General features: G+C 36.1%; 1 non-coding gene across 1 annotated transcript; it reads right to left on the reverse strand.

The window, feature by feature from the left end:
- Positions 1-5,180: 5,180 nt before the first annotated feature.
- LOC141567403 (U6 spliceosomal RNA) lies at positions 5,181-5,287 on the reverse strand. Its single transcript, XR_012489987.1, has one exon. It is a non-coding gene; the product is annotated as a U6 spliceosomal RNA (small nuclear RNA).
- Positions 5,288-13,339: the final 8,052 nt, after the last annotated feature.

A 13,339-nucleotide genomic window follows, 5' to 3' on the forward strand; every position in this document is an offset into this window, starting at 1 on the left:
TAAGACCAGTTTAGTGGGGATGAACTCCTGGATCTTCTGCTTTTCTGGAAAAATCTTTATCTTTCCTTCAATTCTGAATGATAACCTTGTCGGATTCAGTATTCTTGTTTGTAGGTTGTTTTCCTTTCTGCACATTGAATATATTGTGTCACTGGCTTTGGTCTGCAAAATTTCTTTTGAAAATCAGCGTATTGTCTTATGGGTGTTTCATTAACATAACTATTTGCTTTATTCTTGCTGTTTTCAAGATTCTCTCTTTATCTTTCATTTTTCACATTTTATTTTAATGTGTCTTGATGTGGATCTCTTGCTTCATCTTGTTTGGAACTCTCTGTGCTTCTGGGACCTGGATGTCTATTTCCTTCCCCAGGTTAGGGAAGTTTCCAGCTATTATTTCTTCAATAAAGTTTTCTGCTTTTTCTCTCTCTTCTCTTTTTGAGACAACTATAACACAAATGTTAATATGCTTGATGTTGTCCCAAATAGCACTTAATCTATTCTCATATTTAAATTTTTTTCTTTTTACTGTTCACCTTGGATGATATCCACTACTCTGTCTTTCACATCGCTAATCCATTTTTCTGTATCATCTAATCTGTTGTTGATACTGGTACTTATATTTTTTTTTATCACTTTGTTGAAGTTCTTACTGTGTTCATGTATTCTTTTCCCAAGGTCAGTGAACATATTTATGAACATCACTTAACACTCTTTATCAGGTAGATTGTTTCTCACCTATTTTGTCTAGTTTAGTTTAGTTTTTTGAGTTTTTTCTTGTTTCTTCATCTCCTGGTCGTAAAGGAGTGGTTTTATGTAGCTGTCCTGTGGGGCCCAGCAGCTCAATTCCCTCTGACCACTAGAGCCAGTTGTTCCTGTGTTGTCCCATGTGAACTGTATGTGTCCTTCTGTTGTGGTAGGTCCACAACTTCTGGCAGTGTGCAGGGTGGGTGGGGCTCTCAGGGAAGCACACCCACTGGCACAAAGAAGCTTGAGGAGAATTCCAAAATGGCACTCACCAGCACCAGCTTCTGCCTAGCAGAAGATTGCCAGAACGGATGTCACCATTGTCTCAGTTTCCAGGAAGAATCTCAGCTGTCTCCTGTCTCTCGGTGGGTGCTTTAAGATTAGTTAGTGGGTCTCCTCTACCTATGGTCTATGCCCTTTTCTATATAGTGTTTTGGTTCTGGTTTCCAGGTTGAGTGAGTCTATGTGTGAGCCCTTTAAGAGTGAAGTTTGTCTGCACTTCTGTAGTTTTTCTTGACTTATTCCATGTTTGTTTTCAAAGCCAGATGTTTTGAGATCTCATGTCTCCTGTGCAGGATATAACATTTGGGGTGCCTGATGTGGAGTTTGGATCCCTCCTTCCTCAGGGAAAACTTTTGTGCCTTTGAGATCTTTCCATGTGTTAAATGCCATGGTGGGAATGTAGTTTTACCTTAGCTAGGCTGTATCTCTGCTCTTTCTACCCTTCTTGGTGCTATTGCTTGTTCTGGAGTCTCCATTCAGTTTCTTTCAGAGGGAATTATTTCATACAAAGTTGTAGATTTGTTGGGTCTGTGGGAGGATGTGAGCTCAGGATCTTTTTAGGCTGTCATCTTGAACTTTGGCTCAGAACTACCCTTGATAATTGTATAATTTCTTATTTCACATTATAGTTCTGCCAATTTTATATATTTGAGGTATGGTGCAAAGAAAATTATTGTATCATTCAAAGTGTGTATCTTTATATACATTTTTCTAACATTCTGCGTTCTTACGTTTTATACATCTCTTTTTAACAGTATATTAGGTGTGATAAAAAAATAGTCAATGTTTAAATTTTAAAAATTTATTACAGTAAAAGACACATTGCCATTGACCCCCTTCAAAATACTCCCCCTCACTTTGAACACACTTATCCCATCGTTCTTGCCACTTTCTGAAGCAGTCCTGGAAGTTCTTTGTGAGTGTCATTACTTCATCCTCCATCATCACAACGCTCCATGGCACACACTGCCTCTGATATGGCAATTTCTGTCAAATTAAAACACTATGGTGTGTCCTCATTAACCTTATTCTCCAGGTCTGGCACCATGTGGCTTCTCGTTCTTCCCCAAAGTCAACATCACCATGAAAGGAAAATGTTTTGAATCAATTCAGAACATCACGGCAGCCACGACAGTGCAACTAAAGACACTCAGGAAAGAGGACTTCCAGAAGTGCTTCAGAAAGTGGCAAGAATGGTGGGATAAGTGTGTTTGAGGCAAGGGCAAGTATTTTGAGGGGGATTAATGGCAATGTGTTTGTTACTGTAATAAAATTTTTTAAATTTAAACATTCACTGTATTTTTCGATCACACCTCATTAGGTTTTATTATTTATAGAGACTATAAATTTTTGCCTTCTAACTTGAACAATGTCTTAAATATATTGCAATTGCTGATACCATATTTTGCCATGTATAATGTGCTCCCATGCATAATGCATACCCAGGTTTTTGGCCCGAACTTTCCTGGAAAAAAGTCTTTCACTTTAATTTTTTAATTCAGATTTTTATTTGTTTACATTTAGGTACTTGTTTTTCATATTATAAAGGAATTTTAGCATTTATTTTTAATATATTATGGTACAAGAAATTTTGTGTAACAAATAATTACAAAAATGCAAGAACAGATACAAGGTACAAGAAATTTTTTGTACAAGTAACAAATTTACAATATTTATGCATTGTAGAAGACCAAGAACTCTCCGTCATTGCAAGTTTGTTGTAAATTCAACAAAACCGATTACTGTATTCCAGGATATTATTTTGCATATGGATATCATTATTAATTTCTAGTTACACTTTTAACTCATAAGCATAAATAAAAGAATAAAAACAAATTTACATAGATATAGAATTAGTACTACCCACGTATAATGCAGTTTTATTTTTCCCTCACAAATTTGGGAATGAGTGTATACATGTGTATTCCACATGATTAGTAAATATTAGTAAATATTCATTTACAACTATCTACCTTTTTACTATTTTAATTGTTCTTTACTACTCCCCACATCTCTGATCTTCCATCTAGGATTAAAGTATTTTCTGTGTCCCATTTCTCTTATTCCTCTTCTATACCTCTACCTTTCTTTTTTATTTTTTATCTATTTGTTTCTTTGTGTTTTATTCTGGGTACTTTATTTTTTTGTTGTTGTTAGTTTTCTTTCTGTGTCTAATCTGTTGTTAAACCATATTCTTAATTTGGTGGTGATATATAGTTTCCAGGATTTTTCTCTTTTTAAAATCAATTAAGTCACTTTTCATAGATTCCTACTTCTTGCCAATGTTCCAATTGGTGTTTTACATGCTTTATTATAGAAAGTGATGAGACCAATGAAGAGTTAATGGGAGTGAGCTTGTGAGCTTACAGGATGGGACACGCAAAGAGTTAACAGGAACGAGCTTGTGGGCTAACAGGAATGAGCAAAATATTAACCGTTTGGCTCTAATTCCCCCGGGCTAGCACTACACCTGAAAGGTTACAAGCACCTTACATCCATCATAGGTGAGAACGGAACAGTTCTCAATCGCAACAGCAACCCCCTGCAAGCTGACATCCATCATAGATGGGAGCAGGGAAGTTCCCAGGAGAAGACAATTGTAACGGCAGTCCCCGTGCAGGCTGACAAGCACCCTACATCTTGGATGGAAAAATATAGAGCTCCAGCATTCCTTCTTATCAGGGCAGCTGCTCTCCATTGGACTCTGCCCTGGATAAACTCCATTTGCCAGTATCTCTCTCTTACCCCTCTGTCTCTGCAGCTGTCTCCATCAGACTGCCCTGGCAAACTTCTGCCAGTATCTCTCTCTTACTCCTCCGTCTCCATGGTTCTCTGCCTCAGACCACCCTGGCAAAACTTCTGTCAATTCCAAACAGAACTCTCTCTCTCTCTCTCTCTCTCTCTCTCCCTCCCCCCCTCCCTTTCAAGATCTTCTGCAGCTGTCCCTATCAGGCTCTGTCCTGGCAAAATTTCCCTTTGCCAAAACTGTGTCTATCTTTGACATTCAATAAAGCTGTTCTTACTCTTATAGAGTCTCATAAATTATTTTATATTCTGTGAACAACCCAGGGGTTAATTCTACGCCAAGACAGAAAAAACATTATTATATACTCTGTTCTGGTAGTTCCAATATTTTGGATTTTCTGTTTTCTATTGTTTTTGCAGTTTTGTGCTTATGATGTCTTATTTCCTAAAGTGCCTTGATATAATTAATTATATGTTGACACTACATTTAAGAAATGACAGTCATGTGCCACATAATGTTTCAGAGAACAAGAACCACATATATGATGGTGGTTTCATAACGGTATAGTGGAGCTGAAACATTTCCATCACCTAATGATGTAGTCATCATAACAACATAGTGCAATGTATTACTCACATGTTTGCAATATAAACAAATCTACTGTACTGCCAGTCATATAAAAGTATAGCATGCACAATTATGTACAGGACATAATACTTGAAAATGATAAATAATTATGTTACTCATTTATGTATTTTCAATACTATACTTTTCATTATTTTAGAGTTTACTATTCCTACCTATGAAAAGAAGTTTGCTGTAAAACACTGTCATGTTATGCCAGTAGTAGCCTCATACATCTAGTGTTTACTGTATCACTTGATTGCATCATTTTCTTTTGTGTTTAATTTAATCTTGTGTGTTTTGTATAATAACACACTGTGCAAGCTTATAGCATAGGAACAATAGACTATAGCCTAGGTGTGTAGTACGCCATACCATCTAGGTTTGTGTACACTCTATGATGTTTGCACAATGATAAAATTGCCTAACAACACATTTCTATGAATGTACCATAGATCGGCATATACCAATCATTAAGTGGTGCATGATTGTTTTTATAGAAATAATTTCAGGCTAAGATAATGTCATCTTCCATAATGGTAGATTTAAATTTACTTTCTCCAAGAGCCTATAGCACTAGCCATATTTAATCAATTCCTTCGGTCATCAAGTTGATTCCATGTTTGGCTGCCTGCATTGTGAAGCCAGGTTCATTACCTCTTTACCCTCATTCTTAAGGGCAGATAACCAGGTTTCTAGGCCACATTGACAGGACTACTTTACCAGGTTCTCTTTCTTTTTTTTTCCCACCAGTTCTTAATTTTTTTTTTACATTCAATATTATAAAAATATGGAATGCTTCATGAATTTACATGTCATCCTTATGCAGGAGCCATGTTAATCTTCTGTGTATCCTTCCAATGTAAGTATATGTGCTGCCAAAGCAAGTACATACCAGATTCTGAATAGATCCACAAAGTTGTGAAAAGAAATCTCAACTTCTCAGTTGCCTGTTCAATATAAAAAATGCCAGTTGTCTGCTTTTCTATCTCTTCTGTACTTCCATCATCCCCAGTAAATGACCCCTGTCTTATTAGACCTTTGTTATTTAAAAAAAATTATCAATTTCATCCAACATCGTTAGTTTTCTTCAGTGGGTTCAAATGAAGTAGTTTTTCATTATGGAAAATCGAAGAATAACCAGTACTCAGTCACATTTTCAGACATTGGCAACAAACAAATAGACATGTATTTCTTTAAAGTATAAATTAAATAGCAACCCAAACTAAAATTTAAGCAATAAATAAAAAGTTATATAAGATACTTATGCACAAATTATAAAGTTTACAAAAGGATATTTTAAAAATTTTATAAAATATGAGAAATATCCCTTTGTAGGTAGACTCAATATCTAAAGATTTCAATTTCAAATTCTTCTTTAGAATCAATGATGATCCTAAAATTTATACAAGAAAGTAAAAGAACAAAAAGAACCATGAAACCAATGAAGAGATAGAGTAGGGCATGGAGGATTTCTCTACCAGATATACATCATGACTTATGGAGTTAGAATTATTGAGATCACATGGTTTTACTGGGAGTGTAGACAGAGTGAATAATGGAACAGAATAGAGAATTCAGAAACAGACTCATGCATTTACCACACTTGGATCTGTACAGATATAACATGGGATCAGTAGGTAAAGGAGGGACACTTCCATACGTGGAGTTAAAAATTTAGTTATCTGGATGTAAAAAAATAAAGGTGTATCTCTACATCATGTCATACACATTACAGTTGGATTGAAGATTTAATATCTTCTTTTCATTTTTCTATTTTTCAATTATACTTGATATTCAATATTATTTTATATTAGTTTCAGGTGTACAGAAGCATAGTGGTTAGACATTTATATAATTTTTGAAGTGATCACACCGATAAGTTGATTATCCATCTGGCACGATACATAGTAAATCCAATAATATTGATATATTCCCTATGCTGTACTTTACATCCCCATTACTATTTTGTAACTACCAATTTGTACTTCCTAATTCCTTCCCCTTTCCACTCAGACCCCAAACCCCCTTCCCATCTGGCAACCATCAGTTTGCTCTCTGTATCTATGAGTCAGTTTCTGTTTTGTTTGTTTATTTACTTTGTTCTTTATTCCGCATATAAGTGAGATCATATGGTATTTCTCTTCCTCTGTCTAACTTATTTCACTTGCCATAATACCTTTTAGGTCCATTCAAATTATTGTAGATGGTAAGATTTCATTTTTTTTTATGACCACATGACAGTCCATTGTAGATATGGACTATATCTTCTTTATCCAATTGTCTATTGATGGGCACTTAGGTCTTGGCTATTGTAAATAATGCTGCAATGAACAAAGGAGTTCATATATAGTTTCAAATAAGTGTTTTAAGTTTCTTCAGATAAATACCCAGAATTGGAATTGCTGGGTCATAAGGTAGTTCTACTTTTAATTTTTTGAGGAACCTCCAAACTGTTTTCCATAGTGGCTGCACCAATATTCAGTTCCACCAACAGTGCATGAGGGTTCCGTTTTCTCCACATCCTCACCAGCACTTGTTTGTTGATGTATTGATAATAGCCATTCTGACAAGAATGAGGTAGTATGTCATTGTGGTTCTTATTTGCATTTCCCTGATCATTAGTGACGTTGAGCATCTTTTCATAAATCTATTGGTCATCTGTATATCCTGTTTGGAGAAATGTCTATTCAGGTTCTTTGCCCAGTTTTTAATTGAATTGTTTGTTTGTTTGTCTGTTTGTTTCGTGTTGAATTGTATGGGTTCTTTATAAATTTTGGATATTAACCCCCCATTGAATGTATCATTGATGACTATCTACTCCCACCCCATTAGCTGTCTTTTCACTTTGTACATGGTTTCCTATGGCATGCAAAACCTTTTTAGTTTGATGTAGTTCCATTTGTTTGTTTTCTCTTTTTTGTCCATTGCCCGAGGAGATAGATCAGAAAAAAATATTACTAAGAGCAATGTCAGAGAGTTTACTGCCCATGTTTTCTCCTAGGGTTTTTATGGTTTCAGGTCTTACATTTAAGTATTTAATCCTTTTTGAGTTTATTCTTGTATATGGTATAAGGAAGTGGTCCAGTTTCATTTTTTTTGCAGGTGTCTGTCCAGTTTTCACAACACCATTTACTGAATAGACTATCTTTACCCCTATGTAAATTCTTGCTTCCTTTGTCATAGATTAAATGATCATGTAGGCGTGGGTTTATTTTTGGTCTCTCTATTCTGTTCCATTGATCCATGCCAGTACCACACTGTTTTGATTCCTATAGCCTTGTAGTATAGTTTGATATCAGGTAGCATGATACCTCCAGCTTTGTTCTTCTTTCTCAAGATTGTTGTGGCTATTCGGGGTCTTCTGTGGTTCCATATAAATGTTAGAATTGTTTGTTCTAGTTCTGTGAAAAACGCCATTGGTATTTTGATAGGGATTGCACTGAACCGATAGACTGCTTTGGGCAGTATGGACATTTAAACTATATTCATACTTCTTATTCATGAGCATAGTATATATTTCCATTTATTTGTATCTCTTAAATTTCTTTCTTCAATGTCTTATAATTTTTACAGAAACAGAAAGCAGAATGGTATTTTCCAATGGATGGATGGAAGGTGGAATGGGGCGCTATTGTTTACTGGGTACAGAGTTTCAGTTGAGGAAGATGAAAAAGTTCTGTAGAGTAATTGCACAACAGTTTGGATATAATTAACACTACAAAATGGTACACTTAGAAATGGTTAAAAAAATTTTACCAGAATAAAAAATAATAAAAATCATATCATAATCTCCCAATACCTCTTAAGGTTTCTTATATCTAGGAAATTTAAAACTCCTTACCATGTATATTAGTTTCCTAGAGCAGCCATTACAAAGCACAACACACTGAGTATCTTAAACAACAGAAATTTCTATCTCACTATTCTGAAGGCTAGAAGTTTCAGTTCAAGCTTATGGCAAGGTTGGTTGGTTGAATGTTGTGTAAGAGAATGCCTTCCATGTCTATCTTCTGGTAGTTTGCTGAAAATTTTTAGGATCTCTTGGCTTGTAGAAGCATCATCCTGATCTCTGCCTTCATATTCACTTGGCATTGTGCCTGGGTACATGTCTACCTCTAGTTTTTTTAAAAGGACACCAATCATATTGGATTAGGGTCTACACTAACAACCTCATTTAACCTAATTATCTCTGTAAAGACTCTATTTCCAAATAAGGTACTGGTGGTTAGGGCTTCAATATATGAATGGGAGGGGGTGCACAATTCAACCTACAACACAGTGGCCCTGCATAACCTGACCCCTGCTCAACCCCATGACCTCATTTCCTCTTGTCATTTCCATCTGCTCCATGACAGCCACACTTGCCTCCTTACTCATCCCCCAAAACACCAAACACACTCTTGTCTCCAGTCCTTTTGTAATGTAACTCCTACCATGTGCAGATACACCATCATCTCACTGGCCACCAGAGCAAAGTTAGGAAAGATATTGAGCATCATCTCAACATGAAAATGCCTCTTCTCTCCTGTTCCCAACTTTCCCATTCCTGGAGAGCTTTATGAAATGTAGGAAGGAATTCATTGAATTATAAATCCATTAGTTTATCCAGTTGTTAAACATGTCCCTCCTTTTCATTCATTCATTCCCTTATTCAAAAAATATTTACTGAGTACCTACTATGTGCCAGGCAACCTGGCAGAGTCATTGCTGGGAATGATTTGTGAACAACACAAAATACTCCTTGTTTTTCTTCCAGCTTACATCCCAACAAGAGACTGAAAAGAAACAATAGAAATAAATCATTGTGCAGAATACATATGATGTTAAAATGTGATGAGGACTTAGACAGGGAAGAAGATGAGCAACAGAAAGAGTTTTGAGACTACAAGGGGAAGTTTCAGTTTTCATATTAAAACATGTAGTCAAAGAAGGCCTCATTGAGAAGGTGAGATCTGAGCAAAGATCTGAAAATGAGGGGAGGAGATCTCCAGAGGAAGAGTATTCCAGGTCAAAGGAATTTTTAGAGCAAAGGTTTGGTGAATGATGTTTCCTGGTATGTTTGAGGTACTACAAGGTGTGTGTGAAGTAAAGTGAACAAGAGGGGGAGTTGTAGAAGAGAATTCAAAGGGAACTGGGAGCATGTTAGGGCTTCAGTTTTTGCCTGCTTTAAATGGGAAATATTCCAGAACTCTGAGCGCAGGATAGACTACCGGACAAAGGTAGACCAGGAAGATGCATTAGGAGATTGTCATAGAATGGCAGGGGAGAAATGATGTGACTTAAACCAGAGTGGCAGCAGTGGCAGCAATAAGAAGTGATCAAATTATAGATATATTTTGAAGGTTGTGTCATGTGCATTCTTTTATGGATTGAATGTAGTTTGTGAGAAATGAGCAGGCAGAAATATTTGTAGGCCGAGCAACTGAAAAGACTCATTCGTCATCAAGTTAGACAGGAAAGGCAGTGGGAAAAGAAGAAGATGAGCAGGTCTGCACTGGACGGGGCTGGTTTGGAGATGTCTACCAGATATCCAAGTGGAGATGTTGCAGGAATTTCGGAGCTGAGTGACTGGGACGTCACAGCATCACAGCGGTAGTAGCCATAGCAATAACAATAGCAATGACAGCAGCACCAGCTCCTTTCGGGAGTTTTACGACCACAGAGCTCTCATCCATACAACCCTCCTGACCAAGTTGATCTTGGAGATTGCCCTCCCCATGTAGGAAATGGGGACTCTGAGGCACAGAGAGGGGAAGGGCCTGGCTCTAGATCCTCTAACAGTTTAGGGCAGACCTGTGGCTAATAACTAGTTCTTCTGATCCCACGTCCTTCTCCTGCTTCTTCCTGACACATACGGTATTCTCTGGTCAAACAGAACAACCACCTCCTTGTACATGTGCTGTATCATGCTGCTCTGCCAGAAGGTCCTCCCAACCCAGCACCCTCCCAACTAAGCCCATTTCAAACATTGACTCCTCACATGGCCATCTTCCACTTGTCTCATCTGAGTGCTCCAGTCCGTCCCTTGGTCAGCCTCTGCCTCAGATCACTGATGCTCTCAGAGACAGAGCACAAGTCTGAATCACTACCATGCCCACAGTGTTCTTCTTGTTTTGTATCTCCCAGCAGGAGTCACTAAATATAATTGAATGACTAACGGAAGGGGTGAAATGCATTCCACACTCAATAACCAATGTTTGAGCCACACTAGAAAATGTAGGAACATGCTTATGTATTCATTCCTTAATATCTTTTTGGATATGTCTCCTCAGTCACGGGTAACAAAAGAAGAATTAATTAAATAGGACTACATCAAACTCAAAAGTTTTTGTACAGCAAAGGAAACCATCAACAAAATGAAAAGACAACCTACAGAGTGGGAGAAGATATTCAACAATGATACATCTGATAAAGCGTTAATACCCAAAATATATAAGGAATTCATACAATTTAACACCAGAAAAACAAACAATCTGATTAAAAAATGGGCAAAGGACCTAAAAAGACATTTCTCCAAAGAGGACATACAGATGGCCAACAGACATATGAAAAGATGCTCAACATCACTAATCATCAGAGAAATGCGAATAAAAACCACAATGAGATATCATCTCAGACCTGTCAGAATGGCTATCATCAATAAATCAACAAACAAGTGTTAGTGAGGATGTGGACAAAAGGGAACGCTGTGTAGTGTTTATCAGATTGTAAATTGGTGCAGCCACTATGGAAAACAGTATGGAGAGTCCTCAAAAAGTTAAAAATAGAACTACCTTGTGACCCAGCAATTCCACTTCTGGGTATTTATGCGAAGAAATCCAAAACAGTAATTCAAAAAGATATGTGCACCTTTATGTTCATTGCAGTATTTTTTACAATAATCAAGGTATGGAAGCAACCTAAGTGTGCATCGATAGATGAATGGATAAAGAAGTGGTGGTACATATATACAATGGAATGTTAGCCATAAAAAAGAATGAAATCTTGCCATTTGTGACAACATGGATGGACCTAGGGAGTATTATGCTGAGTGAAATAACTCAGACAAAGAAAAATACCACATGATTTCAATTATACATGGAATCTAAGAAGCAAAATAAATGAACAAACAAAATAGAAACAAACTCATAAATACAGAGAACAAATTGGTGGTTGACAGATGGGAGGGGGGTTTGGAGGTGGGTTAAAAGGTGAAGGTATTAAGTAGCACAAATTGCCTATTATAGAAATAGTTGTGAAGATGTAAAGTATAGCATGGGGAATATAGTCAATAATATTGTAGTATCTATGTGTGGTGTCAGATGGGTTCTAGACTTATTGGGGTGTACATATCATAAGTTATATAAATGTCTAATCACTATATTGTATGCCTGAAGTGTATATAGAATATTATATGTCCACTGAAAATAATATAATAGTTTATGTCCACTCTAATAAAATATAAATTTAAAAAATGGAAATGCACTTTAAGTGATGTTAGAGAGAATAAGCCTAACATTTAAATATCTATTAGTACGGATAACATTTAATGTAATTTTATATGTAATGATTCTGTAAATTGTATTGTAAGTTAAAGTGTGCCATGTAATGGATTGGTGTTTTCTTTGAGGCAGAAGGAAGAGTGTTTTTCCAGATATCATCCACCAAATGGTACTCATTCCTACAACACTTTAGTAGGTACTATAGGGGATACAGGAAAAGAATGAGATCTGGTTCTATTTACTAAGAAATTTTAATTTGAAGGAAAAAATAAAACTGTTACCTGACAATTGGGGTAATTTTCTACAAGTTAATGCTTGCTCATAAAATTTTGTCGTTTTAACCATTACAAATTTCAGAAACAGCTAATTAGGTGTGAAACAACTTATTAAGCCTCTTTTAAATCTGAGTATAATTCTGGTACTTCTGTGAGTGTAAATGATACTTTTTCTGAACTCCAATCCTTATTCGTGTATATTGACAAAATCCAGTTGTATAATTTTAAACGCCATCAGTAGAAAACATGTAAAGCAGGTGAGACTATGGTTTTAGTTATAGCTCCTGATTTCTGTCAGTCCCGTTTCTCTTAACATTTCTCAAATGTAGCCAAATCTCAATCATTCCAAGATGAGAGTAGATAGACTCTTGAGATTAATTTAAGAACAACTGCTTCATTGGTATTATGGACTCATGGACTGGCCATGGCACTGCTCGGTTAGACATATGACACAAAACATAACCAGAACAGATAACAGAATAGCCTACTCAGCCTCTAGAGTTACCATATCTCGCTGTATATAATGCACACTTTTTTGCCCAAACTTGTAAGGGAAAAATAATGATGCGCATCATACAAGGGTAGTGCTAAGTCCGTATCTATATAAATGTTTTTAATTATTATATTTATGCTTATGAGTTAAAAGTGGAACTCTAGAAATCAATAACAATATCTGTATGCAAAATAATACTCTGGAATGCAATAATTGGTTTTGTTGAACTTCTGACAAACTTGCAATGGCAAAGAGTTCTTGGCCTTCTATGACGTATAAATATCGTAAATTTGTTACCGGTACATAAAATTTCTTGTACTTTGTATCTGTTCTTATGTTTTGTAATTATTTGTTACATAAAATTTCTTGTACCGTAATATGTTAAAAAATAAATGCTAAAATTCCTTTATAATACAAAAAACAAGTACCTAAGTGTAAACAAATAAAAACTTGAATTAAAAATTAAAATGAAAGATTTTTTTCTCGGAAAGTTTGGGCCAAAAATGTGGGGGTGCATTATACATAGGAGTGCATTATACACAGCAAAATATGGATGGTATTTGAGTTATTAGATTCTCTAGCTTGAGTTGTCCTCAATAACACGATTGCCTGATTATTTGCTTGCAGTCCAAGGAGGAGTTTGTGCCATAGCTAATACCTCATGCTCTACATGGATAAATACTTTATTTCC

The sequence above is a fragment of the Rhinolophus sinicus genome, linkage group LG10, assembly GCF_036562045.2.
Source record: "Rhinolophus sinicus isolate RSC01 linkage group LG10, ASM3656204v1, whole genome shotgun sequence".
NCBI classification, from domain to species: domain Eukaryota; kingdom Metazoa; phylum Chordata; class Mammalia; order Chiroptera; family Rhinolophidae; genus Rhinolophus; species Rhinolophus sinicus.